Below are 21,498 nucleotides of genomic sequence, written 5' to 3'. Positions count from 1 at the left end.
GACAGAGACAGAGAGGGACAGAGAGAGACAGAGACAGAGAGAGAGAGGGACAGAGAGAGACAGAGAGAGAGAGGGACAGAGAGAGACAGAGACAGACAGAGACAGACAGAGACAGAGAGACAGACAGAGAGAGACAGACAGAGAGGGACAGAGAGAGACAGAAACAGAGACAGAGAGGAGACAGAGACAGAGAACCCTACAGACTGCAAAAAAAAATGTTCCCAAGCAACATACTCTCTGCAATAGGACAACAGCTCTCAGAAACTATTTGGTTTCCATATCGCCAAAGTCCATAAAATATTTTGAATATAGGTGATATTAAAAGAGGCACGTCTTTGGGTATCATAGAAGATTTAAAAGTATTAGATTCATCACAACAATGGGAATTCAGTTCCGAGAGCTTTGCCTGGACCCAGGCGGGAGAGGCCACGTACCAGCGGCCTCTGTGTAGACTGCCTCGGCCAGCATCCACCAGCTGTGCTTTGATGCCGCCTGCCCCCCTGGCATCTGAAATGCAAATCCATAGCACCCCCCTGCATTGTCACATCCATTTACTCTAGACTGGCGGACGCCACCTGGGATAGAGGATGCTGGAGTTCAGCCTCACTTACACGGGGAGTAAAAGGTGTCAATAAATGCCTTCTTTCAAGTCTTTGCTTTTAGTTTGTGTTGTTTTGCTTTGTTTTTTGTTTTGCTTGTGTTTTAGTGCTGGGGATTGGATCCAGGGGCGTTCTACATCTGAACTATCCCCTAGCCCTGTTAGTTTTTATTTTGAAACTAGGTCTCACTAGGTTGCTGAGAGTTTCACTAAGTTACTGAGGCTGTCCTTGAACCTGTGATCCTCTGCTCTCAGCCTCCAAAGTACTGGAATTACAGACATGTGCCACTCCACCAGGCTTGCTTTCAGTGTTAATAAATATGAAATCTGGGTCTTGTATTAAATTTCTAATGATTATATAAACTTATACCATCAATATGGTGCTGTCTCAAATCTAAATATACAAAAGAAGAATCCACACAAGTCTGTTTACAATTTAGAACCAAAAAAAGAAAGAAAAGAAAAGATGGAAAGCGCCTCGGTGATGATCCAGGACGTCCAGGCCAGTTCTAAGTCAGTTGCTAAGCGTGTTTATTTTCTCCATTCTCTTCTGAAACCAGAGTTGCTGCAAAATCCCAGAAACAGACCTGCAGCAAATCTGCAGAACTTCAGAACTTCTCTATCCCATCAAACCCCAGTCCCCAAACTGTGATTCAATGGGTGTGAGGGATTAAGCAGCCCAAGAGTCCTGAAAATGTCACATATTTGCAATCGGACCAAAATGGAACGGAGCCTGTAGGCTTGTCTCATTACTCTTTGGCAAGAGAAGGAACGGCCGTGGTAATCATGGTAATGCTCTCAAAGTTGTCCTTGTTTTCTTCTGGAAAAAAAAAATAGTATCAATTTATGAGACAAAACTTAATCCTAGTGAAAGGTATCCCGGGTACCCAAAGCACAGAGATTCTCACAGAAGCAACTCGCCCAAAGTTTCTGTGTTAATGTCCTGCTTCCAGCCAATGACGGCCGTGGGTACGTTTTAGAACTTGCTGTCGCCGTCATTAACCGCGCCGTGAAGAGCCTCCTCCCCTTCCAAGTGGCCCAAGGTCTGAGCGCCACGTTTTCCAGACCAATGACCGCAACTTTTCTCTGAACTAAATGAACCGGACCCTTTGGACACTAATAATAGAAAGCGTTTTAATGGCCCTGGATTATGATAAGGCCATTTCTTTCTACAGAGAAAGGCCCATTAGGGAATTCAATAGACCCAAGCTTCTACTCACAGCTTCGAACAATAGATTCTACAAGTAGGGCAGCAAGAGTCTTGTCTGTTCGTTTGTTCTAGAAGCTTTCAAAGCTGATTCAGCATCCCATTTAAGACAGCAACCAAGTTTTCTCCAAACACATTCTCTCTCCCTCCCTCTCTCTCTCTCTCTCTCCCTCCCTCCCTCCCTCTCTCTCTTCCCTCCCTCTCTCTCTCATAGTAGTAGGAATAGAACCCAAGGGCTCTTTATTACTGAGCTACATCCCTAGAGAACCTCACTCTTTTATTTTTTTGGCAGCACCAGAGGTTGAACCCAGAGGCATTCTACCTCTGAGCTACACCCCCAGCCCAACTTTTTATTCTTTATTTTGGAACAGGGTCTCAGTAAGCTGTGGAGAAGTAACTGAGGCTGGCCAAGAGCCTCGGATTCTCCTGTCTCGGCCTCCCAAGTACTGGGATTACAAGTATGCACCACCATGCCTGGCTTGAACCTCACCCTTTTTGAGATATATCTCATCAAATTGCCTAGGCTGGCCTTGAACTTAAGACCCTCCTGCCTCGGCCTTCCAAGTCACTGGATTACAGGTGTGTACCACCATATGCAGCTGTCTTTCTTCTTAAGAAATAAAGAGAAAGAATTCTCTGAGCTGATCTGGGCATGATGATGCTCACTTATAACCCCAGTAGTTGGGAGGCTGAGACAGGAGGATTGCAGCCCCAGTAACTCACTAAGTAGTGAGGCTGTCAGTAACTTAGTGAGACTCTTTCCAAATAATAAAGTAATAATGGTTGGGAGTGGAGCTTGAAGGTAGAATGCCCCTGCATTCAATCCCCAGTAACACACACACACACACACACACACACACACACACACACACACACAAACACACAACCCAAAAGCCAGGAATCTTCTGAGTTGTTGATCAGCGGTGCACACCTGTGGTCCTGGCACCCGGGAGACTGAGACAGGAGGATTGCAGGTTTGAGCCTCGCCGCAACAATTTAGCAAGGCTGGGAGAGACAGGCACGGTGGTGGCACTCACTTGTAATCCCAGTACTTGTGAGGTTTAGGCGGGAGGATCAAAGGTTAGAGGACAGCCTCACAAAGTAGTGAGACTCTCACCAACCTAGAGAGACCCTGTTTCAAAACAAAAAATAAAAAAGGGCTGAGGGTATAGCTCAGAGGTAGAATGCCCCTGGGTTCAGTCTCTAGTACCACAAAAAAGAAAAAGGGGGGGGGTAGCTCAGAGATAAAACATCCCTGGGATCAATCCCCAGTAACACAACACACACACACACACACACACACACACACACACACACACACACACACACACAGTCTGAGCACTTCAGGCTGAATAGTAGACGACCTGGGGCTGCGAGGCATGCTATGCTGGGCCTTGTGATATCACAGTATGCTCATCAAGTGATACTCATCTTAAATGTTCTCGTAGGACTTTCAGAAGATAACTGTAAATCATTAATTCGATGAAACAAGTAAATACATATGAGGATGTAGTCAAGATTAAGTCCAAAGAAATATCGAGCATGTTTAACTCACTTAAAGAGCTGTCGAGGAACACATGCTTGTTTAAAAAAATCCACTGCTACTCAGCCTTGTACTGGGATTTATAATCTGCCAGGGACCGAAAGACATCCAGGTAGGAAAGAAAAATTAGGTTTATTCACAGATGACAGTGGTAGCTTATGCAGAAAATCCTATACAATTTATAAAACACAATAAGGAGCCTATAAATAGATCTAAACATGTACAAATAAATTCATCTTCCCAAACACCTCAATATAATTTAACAGATAAATTATGTCTTCAACACCTGTCTCTGGAATATCTAGATAGGCGTATAGGGGGGGGGGGAATTAACTTTTCTGCCTCAAGCAATACACAGGAAATTAACTAGGCTTGGATTGTGGAGCTAACACAGAGATCGACCTGCAAGCTTACAGAAAAAGACATGGAATAACTGTACTCTGAAACACTGAAAACAGCTAGGTGTGGTGGCCCATGCCTGCAATTTCAGTACTTATGAGGCTGAGACATAAGGATCACAGGTTCAAAGCCAGCCTCAGCAACTTAGGGAGAATATCAGCAGCCTAGCAAGACCCAGTTTCACAAAAATAAATAAATAAAATTTCTTTAAAAAGGGCTAGAAGTGTAGCTTAAAGGCAAAATGTCCCTGGGTGCAATCCTCAGCACAAAAAAAAAAAAAAAAGAAGGGAATTCACACACTGGGAGAAATATATAAGTATTCATACTTATATAATACATATATAATATATAAATATATATAATATATAAATATTATATATATACATATATATAATATATAAATACATATATAATATATAATACATATATAATATATAAATATGCTAGGCATGGTGGCACACACTTGTAGTCCCAGTACTTGGGAGGCTGAGATAGGAGGATTATTGGTTTGCGGTCAGCGTCAGCTACTTATTGAGGCCCTTTCCAACTTAGTTGGACCCTGTTTCAAGAAAAAAAAAATTTTTTTTTTTTTTTTTTGCAGTACTGGGGATTGAGCCCAGGGGCATTCTACCTCTGAGATACACCCCAGCCCTATTTTTTATTTTTTATTTTTTATTTTTGAAACAGGGTCTCACTACGTTGCGGCGGGCCTCACTTAATAGCTGAGGCTGTCCGCGAACCGCTATCCTCTGGTCTCAGCCTCTCGAATGCTGGGGTTACAAGCGTGCACAAAAAAATAAAAATAAAAAGTAGATAGGGCTGGGCATGTAGCTCAGAAATAGAATGCCCCCTGGGTTCAATCCCCAGTAACACACACACACACACACACACACAAAGTATGCATATTTACACAAATGTATGCAAAGCAAATGACTTGTATCTAGAAATATATATATATAAAGAAAGTTACACATGTATATCAAAGATAATCTGTTTTAAAAATAAGCGAAAGCGCCGGGCGTGGTGGCGCACGCTTGTAATCCCCGCGCTTGGGAGGCAGAGACAGGAGGATCGCGCAGGTTCGAAGCCAGCCCTGCCTGCTGGCTTAGGAGACCCTGTTTCCAAATAAAAAAAGTATAAAAAAAATAGGTCTGGGAGTGTAGCCCGGAGGTAGAAGGGCTTTCAGGAACCCCAGTACCACCAAAAATAAATAAATAAATAAATAAATAAATAAATAAATAAATAAATATAAAAATAAAAATAAGCAAAAGCAGCCGGGTGTGGTGGTGCACGCTTGTAATCCCCGCTCTTGGGAGGCTGAGACAGGAGGATCGCGCAGGTTCGAAGCCAGCCTCAGCTACTTAGTGAAGCTATCAGCAACTTAGTGAGACCCTGTTTCCAAATAAAATATAAAATAGGTCTGGGAGTATAGCCCGGAGGTAGAAAGCCTCTGGGTTCCACCCCCAGTACAATAAATAAATAAATAAATAAGCAAAAGACTTGCATATACACTTCACAAGGGGAACCTAGTAATGCCAAATAAACACACGTGAAGGTGCTCAATATTCTTATTAGTTATCAAGGAAATACGAGTTAAAAACCACAATGAAATATTATTTTGCACCCAGGAGAGTGATTAGATTTAAGACACGCAACATCAAACGTGGGTGAGGAGGGAGACTGGCAGGACTCTCACACAAGTGTCAAATGATCTATCACTTTGGAAAATGTAAGCTTTTAAATAGGGCCAAACATGTCATACTCTGTGATTCAGTAATTCTTCCCCTGGCCATTGACCCGAAAGAAATAAAACATATCCATAAAATGCTCGTACAAGGATGTATTGAGCAATGTTCAGTTTTGCTTACCGCGGCTCCCAGTCTGAAAATTAACCAAATATCCATCAACAGTTAAATGTAGAAACCAGTCACTGTATATTCCGATGATAGACTACCTCGGTGGTAAAAAGTAACTGCCGATACACACAGTAACATTGATCATCTCAAAACAACGAGTATGAACTGAAAGAAGATGTACAATGTTCATGAAGGGAACGCAAACTCATCCCCATGGTGATGGGAATCGGGCTGGCGTCTGTCAATGGCTGCTGAGAACCAACTGTAAGAAGGTTTGAACGAACTTCCTGGAGGGATGGAAATGTTTGTCTGGATTGGAATGGTGGTTTCATGGATGAACATATTTATCAAAATTTATCAAACCGACAGCCAGAACTGGTAGCACACACTAGGAATCTCAATATGTGGGAGGATGAAACAGGAGGATCGCAAGTCCGTGGCCAAACTCAGCAACTTAGAGAGGCCCTCTGCAACTGAAACGAAATAGGGCTGGAGGTGTAGCTCAGAGGTAGAATGTTCCTGGGTTCAATTACTGTACATTTACATTCCTGCATTTCATTCTACATAAAACTTACTTACTTACAAGTTAATTATTAACCTTGTCGGGTGATTAGATGATAATTGATAATTTTTATTTTGTCTATAAACTATAAACAAGTATTTTGTAAATGTGTGTATGTGTGTGTGTGTGTGTGTGTGTGTGTGTATGTGTGTGTGTTACTAAGGATTGAACCATCCAGGCGTGGTGGCTCCTACTTGTAATCCCCGCACTTGGGAGGCTGAGACAGGAAGATCACACGGGTTCGAAGCCAGCCTCAGCTACTTAGTGAGGCTCTTAGCAATTTAGTGAGACCCTGTTTCCAAATAAAGCATAAAATAGGTCTGGGAGGATAGCCCACAGGTAGAAAAGCCCCTGAGTTCCACCCCCGGAACCACAACAACAAAAACCTAAGGATTGAACCCAGGGGTATCCTACCTGCAAGGTATACCCAAAGCCCTATTTTATTTTTTATTCAGAAACAGGTGTCTCCTTAAGTTTTTGAGTCTAAGTTGCTGAGGCCGGTTTCAAACTTTCCATCCTCCCCTCTCAGCCTCCCAAGTGCTGGAATTATACCATGCCCAGCTATTTAATTTTTTAAAAAGTAATCTCCACCTAGCAGTGGTGACACACATTTGTAATTCCAGTATTTGGAAGGCTGAGACAAGAGGATCACAGGTTTGAGGCCAGCCTCAGCAACTTAGTAAGACAAAATAAAAAATAATAAAATCAGGCTGGCTAGTTCAATTGAACGCCTCTGAGTTCAATTCCCAGTACTACACACACACACACACACACACACACACACACCCCTCTTCAAATTTGTACTCCATAAAAACATGCCATCTATTTAGACTTACAACGTAGGTGTTTAGAATTGTACATATGTCTGAGCCTTTATTTTATCCAAGAGTTGAGAGTTTTAAGAGACCTAAAACCACTGCGCCGTGTTGTAGTAACTCTGAGAAAATTGAAAACGGCGCTGGCGTTCGGTGATAAACTGGACTCGGGGCCGAGAGGAATTCCACAATAACAAGGTGAGCAGTGATGCCGAGAAGGAAGAAGAAATAAGAATGGCGGAGTGATCAAATGCCCAAGGCCTAACCCAACTGCAGTCAGGGAAGGCCGGCCAGCATCCTGCCAGGGGCGGTGCTCGCGAATCTGTTACGACTGTGAGCCCCACAGAGACCTTGGCCCGGTTCTCATTCCACGAATACCTCTCATTCCAGGGCGCACAAATATGCCTTTCATATTAGGAAGGAGACTGCTTCCTAGATGGCCAGCCTTTTCTGTGGCCACCGAGGAGGCCTGGGGACAGGCAGCGGACAGACACAAGCTGCTTCTGTTCCCAAACCTTCATTTCTTCCCAGTTGTCACCCTCTGAACGTGCGTTCATTGGGCTCACTTCAGCGCTCTTTGAGGACAAGATTTTAACACAGGTTTATTTTTATTTATAATATCATTATCATCATCATCGTCATCATTTGCAGTACTGGGGATGGAACCCAGGGCGTTCTACCTTTGAGCGACACCCCCAGCCCTATTTTTTATTCTTTATTTTGAAACAGGGTCTCACTGAGTTGCGGAGGGCCTCACTAAGTAGCTGAGGCTGGCTGCAAACCCTGATCCTCCTGTCTCGGCCTCCTGAATGCTGTGATTACAAGCGTGCGCCACCACGCCCGGCTTATTATTATAATTTTTTTTTTTTTTTTGCAGTACTGGGAATGGAACCCAGGGGCGTTCCACCTCTGAGCGACCCCAGCCCTGTTTTATTGATTCTTTATTTTGAAACAGGGTCTCACTGAGTTGCAAAGGGCCTCACTAAGTAGCTGAGGCTGGTCACAAACCGCGATCCTCCTATCTCAGCCTCCCGAATGCTGGGATTACAAACGTGCACCACCACGCCCGGCTTAACACGGGTTCATAATAAAATAGGTCATTTGAAATATCTGTTGGTATAATTCAGAATTAGTAAGATCCGCTAGGATGGAGGCGACAGGACGAGCGCCATTCGTTGTGGTTTGTTGTGGTTCTGGAGTTTCTTGTCACCTGTCCATCTCCCGTTCCTGAGGGAAGGGATTGGGCTGCGATCCTCCTTGTCCGCCAGCGCTGTGAGCTGCCTGGGCTCTGATAATTATTTACTTTATTAGAACTTAATGGAATCGCCTTTCAGGAGAAATGAAAAGTGACACATTCCTCCTTCCTCACTCTTGTTAAGTGTGTTTTGAAGGTGGATGCTTTTCAGTTCGTCCACATCCTTACTGATTTTTCTCTTCTTTCCCGAGGAGTTCAATGGCTAAACAGAAAGACTGTTTCTGCTTGTGGCAGGAGTCTTATTTTCTCTCTGATTTCCTCCAAAAGAAAGAACAATAAATAAAACAGCGCAAACACGAGCTGTGTCAACACGGCCAGACACCTGCGGGCCCGGCTCAGAGCCGACTGCTCAATGGTTCGTCCTGGGTCCAATCGTAGAGACCCCTGACAGTAACTCGCTCCCCGCCATGAAGTCCTGACCCTTGGCTCTTGTAAAGACACCGAGTAGAATAAGGTCTTGTTGCTTCTGGGAAGGACACAGTAAGATACGTGCTTGTAGCTGGTCCCAATACGATGCTGTGTGTGGGTGAGCACACAGGCGGGCGTGATAACCCAAGCGTCGAAACGCTGCCTCGGGCTTACAATTTCCAGGGCAGTGCTTCAGACAGCATCTTCGCCCTTCCTCCTGTCCTGTGTGTACGTGCAACAGCACTTTTTTTTTCTTTTGTGTGTGTGCGTGTGTGTGTGTGTGTGTGTGTGTGTGGTGGTACTGGGGTTCCTGGAAGCCCTTCTACCTCCGGGATACACTCCCACGGGCTACACTTCCAGACCTATTTTATTTACCTTTTTATGTGGAAACAGGGTCTCTTAAGACAGCAAAGCTGGCTCCGAACCAGCGCCATCCTCCTGTCTCCGCCTCCCAAGCGCGGGGATTACAAGCGTGCCGGCCCTGCAACAGCCCTTTGAGAGGTGCCATTTTCTTCCGAGTACACAGGAGGAAATGGTCTCCACGGGCAATGGCGGTATATATTCCAAATTATCTTCCTTTTTCATATTTCTTTTTTATTGGTGCAATATAATCAGGCTTCTTAATGAGGTTCAGTGTGACAGTGAGATACAAACAGAGCCAGGTGTGGCGCACACCTGCAATCCCAGTACTTAGGAGACGGGAGGAGCACACGTGCCAGGCCAGCCTCAGCGACTTAGACACTCAGCAAGATCCTGTTGAAAAAAGGGGGGAGCAGGGCCAGGCGTGGGGGTGCGTGCTTGTAATTCCAGCATTTGGGAGGCTGAGACAGGAGGATTGTGGTTCGAGGACAGCATCAGCTACTTAGTGAGGCCCTCTGCAACTCAGTGAGACCCTGTTTCAAAATAAAGAATAAAGCCGGGCGTGGTGGCGCACGCTTGTAATCCCCGCACTTGGGAGGCTGAGACCGGAGGATCGCGCAGGTTCGAAGCCAGCCTCAGCTACTTAGTGAGGCTCTCAGCAACTTGGTGAGACCCTGTTTCCAAATAAAACATAAAATAGGTCTGGGAGTACAGCCCGGAGATAGAAAGCCCCTGGGTTCCACCCCCAGTACCACACACAAACACACACACACACACACACACACACAAAGTTAAAAATGAAGAATAAAAAATAGGGCTGCAGGTGTCACTCAGAGGTAGAATGCCCCTGGGTTTCATCCCCAGTACCCCCCAAAAAAAAGTTAAAAAGGGGGTAGCAGGTGGATAGGGGTTTAGCTGGAAGGTAGAATGCCCCTGGTCCAGTCCCCAGGCCTACAAAACACGCACACCCTGGTTAGTGTATTTCTCTTCCTATATCTTCCTCCTTTTCCTCCTCCCTCATACACATCAGGGGGATTTGGTAGCAAAATCAAGTCTGTTCTGTGGACTTGACCTTATTCTAGCTGTTCCCGTCCTCAGGAATAATCATCTACTCAATTTATGAATATGTAGCCACAGTGAACGTTACTACAGCCATTACTCAGTATCGCTTAACACTCGCTACAAATGCGTCTGGTTTACAAGTATACAAAGTTTCTCCCAGTCATCCATTAACATAACAATAGAATTACAGAAGAAAAGAAGAAAAATTCTCACAAGGGAAATTAAGATATATACAACTTAGCAGAATCTTGGGTGCCTCTTTACTAACTAAAAGATAATATTTGAGGCAGGCATGGTGGTGGTCGCTGGTAATTCCAGTACTCAGGAGGCTAAGACAGGAGGATTGCAGGTTCAAGGCCAGTCTAAGCAACTTGGTGAGACCCTGTTTCCAAATAAGAGCTAAATAGGGCTATTAACTGAGTGGTAGAATGCCAGTACCATAAATAAACAAACAAAAGAAAGAAATAAATGAATAAATAAATGAACAACTGCTGGGCATGGTGGTTCACACCTATAATCCTAGTATTTGGGAAACGGAGACAGAAGGATCACAGGTTTGAAGTCAGTAACTTAGTGAGTGTCTCAGCAATTTATCAAGACCCTGTTTTCAAGCCGGGCGTGGTGGCGCATGCTTGTAATCCCTGCAGGGTCTCATAAGTTGCGGAGCGCTTCACTAAGTAGCTGAGTCTGGCCACGAACCACGATCCTCCTGTCTCAGCCTCCCAAGTACTGGGATTACAAGCGTGCGCCACCACACCTGGCTCAACTTCAACTTTTGATGCTCTCAGACTTCTTTTTGCCAGGCTGCTGGGTTAAAAATGGCTTTATTGTCATTTTAATTTGAATTGTTCTAATTCATATGATACCGAGCACCTTTCCTTCTCCTCCTCCTCCTCCTTCTTCTCCTCCTTCTTCTCCTTCTCCTTCTTTTTCTTCTTCTGGCGGTATTAGGGATGGAACCCAGGGGCATTCTACCTCCAAGCTACACCCTCAGCCCTATTTTTTATTCTTTATTTTGAAACAGGGTCTTACCAAGTTGCAAAGGGCCTCACTAAGTAGCTGAGGCTGGCCGCGGCGAACCCAGATCCTCCTGTCTCAGCCTTCCGAATGCTGGGATTACAGCCACCATATACAGAAGAGTATCTTTCCTTACATTTAGTGGTTAGTTATATTTTCTCTTTTGTAACTTGCCTATTTCCTTTTCTTTCTTTCTTTCTTTCTTTCTTTCTTTCTTTCTTTCTTTCTTTGTCTTCTGTGTGTGCGTGCATGTGTGCGTGTGTGTATGCGTGTGTGTGTTTTACTGGGGATTGAACCCAGGGGCATTCTACCTTACAGCTATATCCCTAGCCTCCAAGCCCTATTTTATTTACTTTTTTAAAAAGTTAGATCCAGCTCTACCACTCCTGGGTATCTTTCCAAAGGGAATGAACTCAGAGAACTACAGTAATACATGCATATCTATGTTCATAACAGCAAAATTCACAATAGCCAAATTATGAAACCAGCCTCGGTGTCCATCAACAGATGCATGGATTATAAAATTATGTAACATACACCCAATGGAATTCTACTCAGCAATAAAGAAGAACAAAATTACGTCATTTGCAGGAAAATGGAAGGACCTGGAGAACATTATGTTAGGTGAGATTCGCCAGTCACAGAGAGTGAAGGGTCTTATGTTTTCTCCAATATGCAGAAGCTCTGGAGTGATCGGGTACCAGGGGGACTCCAGGGGATGGAGGGGAAACCTCAGCGGAGCCAGGGAGCTGGGCTGTGGGAAGGGGAGGGGGAAGAGTGCGGATCAGTGAAGGGATCACGACCATCAGAATAATCTTTCTATTCAGCTCCCAACTACTAGGATATAGGCCTGTGCCACCACACCCTGCTTTTTCTTTTTCTTCTCTTTCTTTCTTTCTTTCTTTCTTTCTTTCTTTCTTTCTTTCTTTCTTTCTTTTTTGTGGTACTAGGGGTGGAACCCAGGGGCATTCTATCTCTGAGCTATACCCCCAGCCCTATAAAATAGGGCTGGAAGTGTAGCCCAGAGGTAGGGAAAACCCTGGGTTCCACCCCCAGTACCACAAAAAAAAAAAAAAAAAAAAAAATTGTTTTTTGAGAGACAAACTTGCGCTCCAAGTTTGTTGTTCATCTGACATTGAAATTGAAGGGAGCCTCTTTATTTTTATTTACTAACCCTGGCAACCCTATCACCAGCCACCGGGAAGTGGAGGAAAGGTCTGGGAAGGCACAGACAACATCCTTTTAAGGGAAGACCTCAGAGGGACCACAGTTATCCCGTCCATGTTTCACTGCCTAGAATTTTGTCAAGGGGCCATGCCTGGCTAGAAGGAAGGTTGGGCAATAAATTCTAGCTTGTTAACCAGGTGCCCAGATGAAATGCCCTTATTACGGAAGGAGAGAACTAATATTGGGAGGCAATTAGCAATCTGCCATACTTTATCTTTGAAAAAATAATTCTTTTTATGATATTGAGGATTGAAACAAGGGTATTCTACCTCTGAGCCAAATCCCCAGACTTGTTTTATTATTTATTTATTTATTTATTTATTTATTTATTTTTACGGGTCTGGGGATGGACCCCAGGGGTATTTGGCCTTCAAGCTACATCCCCTGCCCTATTTTTTTTTTTTTTTTTTTTTGGTGGTACTGGGAATGGTACCCAGGGGCCTTCTACCTCCGGGCTACACTCCCAGACTTATTTTATATTTTATTTGGAAATAGGGTCTCTTAAGCCAGCTAAGGCTGGCTTTGAACCTGCATGATCCTCCTGTCTCAGTCTCCTAAGCACGGGAATTACAAGCGTGCGCCACCACGCCCGGCTCCCCTGCCCTATTTTTTAATTCTTTATTTTGAAACAGGGTCTCACTAAGTTGCAGAGGGCCTCACGAAGTAGTTGAGGCTGTCCACGAACCGTGATCCTCCAATCTCAGCCTCCCAAATGTGGGGATTACAAGCGTGGGCCACCATGCCTGGCTTTATTTATTTATTTATTTATTTATTTATTTATTTACTGGTACTGGGGATTGAATCCAGGGGCATTCTGCCTCCAAGATACACATCCAGCCCTATCTTTTTATTCTTTTAATTTTGAACCAGGGTTCACTGAGTTGCAGAGGGCCTCACTAAGTAGCAGAGGCTGGCTGCAAACCTGAGATCCTCCTGTCTCAGCCTCCCAAATATTGGAATTGCATTCACACACCACTGTGCCCAGCTCTCAAAAATTTTTTTTAGTTTTATTAGTTTTAAACTCTTTAAGCCGGGCGTGGTGGCGCACGCTTGTAATCCCAGCATTCGGGAGGCTGAGACTGGAGGATCATAGTTCGCGGACAGCCTCAGCTACTTAGTGAGGCCCTCCACAACTTAGTGAGACCCTGTTTCAAAATAAAGAATAAAAAAAAAAATAGGGCAGGGGGTATAGTTCGGAGGTCAAATGCCCCTGGATTCCATCCCCAGTCCCAGAAAAAACAAACAAAAAAAAAAAGATAAGGTAGGGCTGGGGATATAATTCAGAAGTAGAATGCCCCTGGGCCCAATCATCAATACCACAAAACAAACAAAAACTTGTCAAAAAAAAAAAAAAAGGGAAAAATCATACCGCTACAGGAGTAGTAAATGAATTAGAAATAAGAAAGACTAAGAAAGAACTCACAGAAAGCCGGTGTGGTGGCGCGCGCTTGTAATCCCAGCACTTGGGAGGCTGAGACAGGAGGATCAATTGCACAGGTTCGAAGCCAGCCTCAGCTACTTAGTGAGGCTCTCAGCAACTTAGTGAGACCCTGTTTCAAAGTAAAATATAAAAATATAGGTCTGGGAGTGTAGCCTGGAGGTAGAAAGTCCCTGGGTTCCATCTCCAGTACAAAAAAAAAGACAAAAACAAAAACAAAAACTTGTCATTTAGTCCCATTTTCTGTGAGGATTTGTGTGTGTGTGTGTGTGTGTGTGTGTGGTACTGGGGATGGAACCCAGGGTAATTCTATCTCTGAGTTACACCCCCAGCCCTATTTTTTTATTCTTTATTTTGAAACCGAGTCTCACTGAGTTGCAGAGGGCCTCACTAAGTAGCTGAGGCTGGCCGAGAACCGCGATCCTCCTGTCTCAGCCTCCCAAGTGCTGGGATTACAGGCGTGGCCACCACGCCCCGCTGATTTTTCCCTGTTAATAACTTCTCTGAGCTTTTTAGCATCTTGCTTATCCTCCAGTCCTTTGTGATCTCGTCTTCTTGGGAGTGTATGACATCTGTCTCTGTTTTTCATCGGTCTCTATGACATCTGTGTCTTTATTTTTCTTCTGTTTCCTGAGTTTGATCTTCTCCCACAAGCTCCTCCTTTCCCCTTAGAATAATATTGCTTGTTTGTTCATCCTTCCTCCCCACAATTTAAAATGCTTTTATCAGTCTTTTTATTTCCTTCCCATTCTTTTTTTTTAATCAGGATTTGCTAACTAGATCTTCTGTTTATGCATAAACCAGAGTAGATGAGTCATCTCCCAGAGCCTTGGGCTTCCCTGGGATGCAACCCCAGGAGCCAGAGAAGGAGGGAGGCAGAGGAAACTGACCACGTGGGCCGGGCTGCGCCCTGTACAGCTGCCAAGTTTGCTTTTTATGTTGCAATTTTCAATCATGAAAATATTGAGCCCAGCATGGTGGTGCACGCTTGTAATCCCAGTACTGGGGAGGCTGAGACAGGAGGATCACGCAGCTTCGAAGCCAGCCTCAGCTACGTAGTGAGGCTCTCAGCAACTTAGTGAGACCCTGTTTCCCAAAGCCCCTGGGTTCCCTGCCCAGTACCACCCACCAAAAAAAAAAAAAAAAAAAAAAATCATTGAAAAACACTGGCAGCCTGCATTCATCCTTCTCCAGCCCAGATTTGAATTGCCAGTCACTCTGCAGCATTTTCCTATCTGAGGAGAGAGCCTTCCCTTCCTTGATTTTTGGATTAGAAAAGGAATGCTGGCAATTCTAGGAACAGAGGAATGCAGCCTACCATGCCAAGAAGAGTGGACGTCCCCGGTGTCACTGCCTCGGGGACTGAGACGACTTGAGGCCTTTTCCACTTCTGACCAAAGGAGACGAAAAGGAAAGTTAGGCCTTGACTGTCTGTCTGCCTGCCTGCCTTCCTTCCTTTCTTCCTTCTTCTCTTTTTGGGTAGCACAGTTTGAACTCAGGGGTTTCCTGCCTCCCAGCCACACCCCCAGCCCTACTTTATTTCTTACTTTGAAATAGAGCCTTGCCAAGTTGCAGAAAGCCTCACTAAGTACCTGAGATTGGCCACCAACCTACCATCCTCCTGTCTCAGCCTCCCAAGTACTGAATTACAGGTGTATGCCACCACGCCCAGCGACCTCCCTCTCCCTCTCCCTCTCTCTCTCCCTCTCTCTCTCTCTCTCTCTCTCTCTCCTCTCTCTCTCCTCTCTCCCCTCCCTCTCTCCTCTCTCCTGTCTCCCCTCTGCCTCTCCCTCTTCCTCTCCCTCTCCCTCTCCCTTTCCCTCTCTCTCTCTCCCTCTCTCTCACGATGAAGCCAGGCATGATGATGTACACCTGTAATCCCGATACTTGGGAGGCTTAAACAGGAAGATCTCAGGTTTTAGGCCAACCTCAGTAACTTAGTGAAACACCTTAAAAAAAAAAAAAAAATCAAGCCGGGCGTGGTGGCGCACGCTTGTAATCCCCACGCCTGAGAGGCGGAGACAGGAGAATCACGCAGGTTTCGAAGCCAGCGGCGCTGGCTTAGAAGACCCTGTTTCCCAAAATAAAAAAGTATAAAATAGGTCTAGGAGTGTAGCCCGGAGGTAGAAGGGCTTCCAGAAACCCCAGTACCACCAAAAGAAAAAAAAAAAAAAAATCAAAAGCTGGGCATGGTGTCACACCCTTGTAATTCCAGCATTCGGGAGGCTGAGACCTGAGGATCGCAGTTCACCGACAGCCTCAGCTACTGAGTGAGGCCCTCCGCAACTCAGTGAGACCCTGTTTCAAAATAAAGAATAAAAAATTGGGGAGGGGGTGTAGCTCAGAGTTCAAATGCCTCTGGGTTCCATCCCTAGACCCCCCCCCCAAAAAAAAAAATCAAAATCAAAGGGCTGGAGGTGTAGCTCAGAGGTTCAATCCCCAGCATAAAAAAAAATTATTATGAGAAAAATCTGATTATTCTGGGTTAGGCCTGTAATATTAAAAGTCAGTGACTACCGAAATTGTCTAATTAGACTGGTTGGAATTTAGCTTCTATTCTAAGAGGATAATAACATATTTTGAGTCTCCATTTGAAATATGGGTTTCTACCCAGATTGCACAAAATCACAGGATGTTCCAGCTCATATTTAGGTGAGTGGGTGGAAACATTTTAAAAACTGGTCTCATATTTTTAAGAAAAATTAGAATACTTGTAAATGGAAGTCACGATTTTTAGGATAAAATAAAAGGTTGCATATGAATCTTTTGGGATTTATTTTTCCCTAAAATATAGAAATAAATTCTTAATAACACCAATGACTATGACTATCATTCCACTAAATTTTAATTATGCAGAAAAATCATTTGACTCTTAGAAGAAAATATTGGCCAGGCCTGGTGGCACACGCTTGTAATCCCAGCATTCGAGAGGCTGAGACAGGAGGATCGCGGTTCGCGGCCAGCCTCAGCTATTGAGTGACGCCCTCTGCAACTCAGTGAGACCCTGTTTCAAAATAAAGAATAAAAAATAGGGCTGGGGGTGGAGCTCAGAGGTCGAATGCCCCTGAGTCCCATCCCCAGACCTGCAAAAAGAAAAGGAAAGAAAAGAAAACGTTGGATACAAGATTCTAGAAAATTTGTAATTACTGTCGAAATGCAAATTAATTTTTTTTTTTTTTTTTTTTTTTTGCGGTACTGAAGACGGAAACCAGGGGCATTCTATCTCTGAGCTGCATCCCCAGTCCTGTTTTTTATTCTTTATTTTGAAACAAGGAACTTGTTTAAGAGGACCTCACTAAGTAGCATGGCTGGCCACACACACACACACACACACACACACACACACACACACACATACACACACATTCTGTCTCGGTCTGTCTGTCTGTCTGTCTGTCTGTCTGTCTGTCTGTCTCTCCTCTCTCTCTCTCTCTCTCTCTCTCTCTCTCTCTCTCTCTCTCTCTCTCGTCGTAATGGGGATTGAATCCAGAGACATTCTATCTCCAAGCTACACTCAGTGCTCCCAGCAATACTCTTACCTCTTGATTAAAATAATTAAGTGAAGCCGGTTGGCACACGCTTGTAATTCCATCACTTGGGAGGCTGAGCCAGGAGGATCACACAGGTTCAAAGCCAGCCTCAGCTACTTAGTGAGGCTCTCAGCAACTTAGTGAGACCCTGTTTCCAAATAAAGTATAAAATAGGTCTGGGAGTGTAGCCCAGAGGTAGAAAAGCCCCCGGGTCCCACCCCCAGTACCACCAAAAAAGTAATAATAATAACTAAGTGGCTTTTTTCTCGTTTTTAAAAAACACTTTCATTGGCACATCATGATGAGATTGAAAGCAATAAAAGTACCCTGCATACGCCGCTTGTGTATTTCCCTTCGCACCCCACCAACTTCCCCTCATCCGCCTCTGTTCTGTTAGAGAGATTGCAAGTAAGACCTTGAGCTATGAGCAGAGCATCCCTTGAGCTGTCCTCTCCTCTTTCCTCCTTTCCTCCTCTCCCTCCTCCCTCCCCAGCCCCTCCATAGTCTACGGGGCCCTCTCTCCACTTATCTGAAGTCCCTTTTATTTTCTATTTTCTCTCTAGCTGCTACATACCAGAGAAAACATGGGCCTGTACTTCCTGATCCCAGCCTCATATTCTCGAATTCCATCCATTTTCTTGCAAGCGACATGATTTTGTTCTACTTCATGGCTGAGTAATATTCCATTGTGTGTATAGACCACATTCTCTTTACCCATTCATTGGTTGACAGATGCCTAGTCTGGTTCCATGATTTGACTCATGTGAGTTGTGCTCCAATGAACGTGAGTGTTCACGTCTTGCTATAGTATTCTGACTAATTCTTTTTTTTTTTTTTTTTTTTGGTGATACTGGTGGTGGAACCCAGAGGCTTTCTAATTCCGGGCTGTACTCCCAGGCCTATTTTTTATATTTTATTTAGAAACAGGGTCTCACTAGGTTGCTGAGAGCCTCACTAAGTAGCTGAGGCTGGCTTTGAACCTGTGTGATCCTCCTGTCTCAGCCTCCCAAGCTCGGGGATTACAAACGTGCGCCATCACGCCCGGCTGACTAATTCTTTTGGAAGTATACCAAGGAATACTTTTCTATACCGAGGAATAGTAGAGCTAGGTCATATGGTGGTTCCATTCACCTTGCAAATGATTTCTGTGGCTCTTCAGTGCAACATGAAAGTGTTTTTCAAAGAAATACTAGTATATAATGGTCTTTTTGGAATCATATACATAAGGCATACAATCAGACTATTTTCCTAAAACAAAAAGATAAATGTTTTCTCTTCTGGGCGCCACTGGTCTTAAATACCTCAGGCACATAGTTTTGCAAATGTTTTATTCAAAATTTCAAATCATTGCCGGGCGTGGTGGCGCATGCTTGTAATCCCCCTAATCCCCGCGCTTGAGGGGCGGAGACAGGAGGATCTTGTGGGTTTGAAGCCAGCCTCTCTGGCTTAGGAGACCCTGTTTCCAAGTAAAATATACAATAGGTCTGGGAGTGTGGCCCGGAAGTAGAAGGGTTCCATCCCCACTACCACCAAAAAAAAAAAAAAAAAAAATTCAAATTGCACTGGTGGGCTTCACTGGCAAACACTGAGATCCTTAGCACAGCCTGTTAGCAGTGGGGAGTCACCCCGGGGACCACAGCGCCCTCAGAGCAGGGGCTCAGACGGCGGCGCTGCTGGTTCTGGCTGAGACACTTTTCCTGGATAATGGCTCGCCAAAACAAGATTACTGTGGCATAGATAAAGCTAAGCTTAGTTTTTGAGGTTAGAGGTCCCATTTGGGAAAACACCTTGCCTGCATTGGAGGAATGATAGTGATTATTTTTGTTTTATTATTTATTATTTTACTATTATTTTATTATTGATTATTTCACTATTTATTATTTATTATTATTTATTATTTTACAAGTTATTATTTAAAAATATTTTGTGTGTGGCACTGGGGATGAAATCCAGGGGCATCTACTTCCAAGCTACACTCACAGCCCTATTTTTTTTGTTTTGTGTTTCTTAAAAAATTTTTAAATTAATTAATTAATCTATTTATTTATTTATTTAGTGGTCCTGGAGATGGAACCCAGGGGCCTACCTCCGTGCTACATTTCCGACCTATTATATATATACTTTGTTTTTGGTGGTACTGGGGTTCCTGGAAACCCTTCTTCCTCTGGGCTACACTCCCAGATACCTACTTTTTAAATATATTTTTATTTGAAAATAGGGTCTCTTACGCCAGTGAGGCTGGCTTCAAACCTGTGCGATCCTCCTGTCTCAGCCTCCCAAGTGCTGAGATTACAAGCGTGCGCCACCACGCCTGGCTAATTCTTTTTTATTTTATTTTTTATTTATTAATTTTTTTTGCGAGTATGAGGTTGGAAACCAGGGCCATTCAACCTTCAAGCTACAACTCCTGCTCTATTTTTTATTCTTTATTTTGAAACAGGGTCTCACTGAGTTGCGGAGGGCCTCACTAAGTAGCCGAGGCTGTCTGTGAACCGCGATCCTGCCTCAGCCTCCTGAATGCTGGGATCACAAGCGTGCATCACCACGCCCGGCTGAATGCCCCTAGATTTAATTATCGGTACCACCACCACTACAACAACAAATGGACCCAGTTTTAGCCGGGTATGGTGGCACAGGCTTTGTAGTCCCAGTACTCGGGACACTGAGACAGGAGGATCACAGGGTTGAAGCGCCCAGGGGAGCACTATTGGTTTTTATTTTTATTTTTTTCCTGAAAACTGAGCAGTAAACCATCAAGTTTGGGAATCTACGTATAGGAACCCCTAGCAGGAGGTAGCACTCTAGTATTACTGGACAATTCCAGTACTGCTGCGGATGATAATTTGTCTAAAGTTACATGGTAATCGGCGAAACTGGGCTGTAGTCTTTGTCCTTACATTTTACCGTTTCCTGTGGAAATGTTGCTCCTCCAGTTATTTTCTTATCAGTCCTAAAGTGGATTTTACTTCCTTTCTACATCTTCCATGACCGCTATCTCTCATGGTAAACTGAAAATTCATTCCAAAATTAATATTTATAAAACTTTCTATTATAGCCAGGTGTGGTGGCGCACGCTTGTAATCCCAGCATTCGGGAGGCTCAGACAGGAGGATCGCAGTTCGCGAACAGCCTCAGCTACTTAGTGAGGTCCTCTGCAACTCAATGAGACCCTGTTTCAAAATAAAGAATAAAAAATAGAGCTTGGGGTGTAGCTCGGAGGTAGAATGCCCCTGGGTTCCATCCTCAGCACCACACACACAAAAAAAAACTTCTATGACAAAAAACTTCAACTCACGCTGGGTGTGCTGGTGGACACCTGTAACCCCAGTACTTTGGAGTTTGAGACAGGAGGACTGCAGGATGGAGGCCAGCCTTAGTAAGTAGTGAGACTAGCTCATTAACCTAGTGATACTGGGTTTCAAAATAAAGAAAGAGCTGGGTGTGGTGGCCCATGCCTGTAATTTCAGTACTTGGGAGGCTGAGACTGGAGGATTGCTGGTTTGTGGCCAGACTCAGCTATTTAGTGTGGTCCTCTGCAATTTAGCAAGACCCTGTTTCAAAATAAAGAATAAAAAAATACTGCTGAGGGTATAGCTTGGAGGTAGAATGTCCCTGGGTTCAATTCCCAATCCCACCAAAAGATAAACATAAAATAAAATAAAATAGGACTGGGGGTGTAATTCGGAGGTAGAATGCCCCTGGGTCCAGTCTCCTGTAACACAGGCACACACACCTTTTACTCAAATATCCTCGTCGTCAGGCACTCAGTGTAAGCCAGGCATGCACATTTGAATTGTAAGCAGTTGTTTTGTTTGTGTTTTATCTATTTTTCATTTCTAGGTGTAGTCTCTAAGCCCAGTAGTGGTAAGCTACTCGAACCCTGAATTCCTATTCCCGTTTTGTTTGTTTGCCAGACAGTATCTAGAACTGGGCATGCTATGGACCAGTCAGCTCTTCAGTAAAGCACCAAGTGACAGGCCTTCCTTGTGTCTCCTCCTCCTCCTCCTCCTCCTGGACTAGTTGATTAAAGGCTATCAGAAACATGCAAATTTCATGGCCATATAAAATGACCTAGTCAAGGTCTTTCCTCTAAGTCCAGAGTTTAGTTGTACATTGATGTCGTCCACCAAAAAGCAAAGGCACGCCTGGAATCCCAGTACGTGGGAGGCTGAGACTGGAGGATCAAAGGTTTGCGACCAGCTTCAGCTACTTGGTCAGGCC

The sequence above is a fragment of the Muscardinus avellanarius genome, assembly GCF_963383645.1.
Source record: "Muscardinus avellanarius genome assembly, chromosome: 20".
NCBI lineage: Eukaryota > Metazoa > Chordata > Mammalia > Rodentia > Gliridae > Muscardinus > Muscardinus avellanarius.
The sequence above is the reverse complement of the archived record's forward strand: the minus strand, read 5'-3'. Positions refer to the sequence as shown.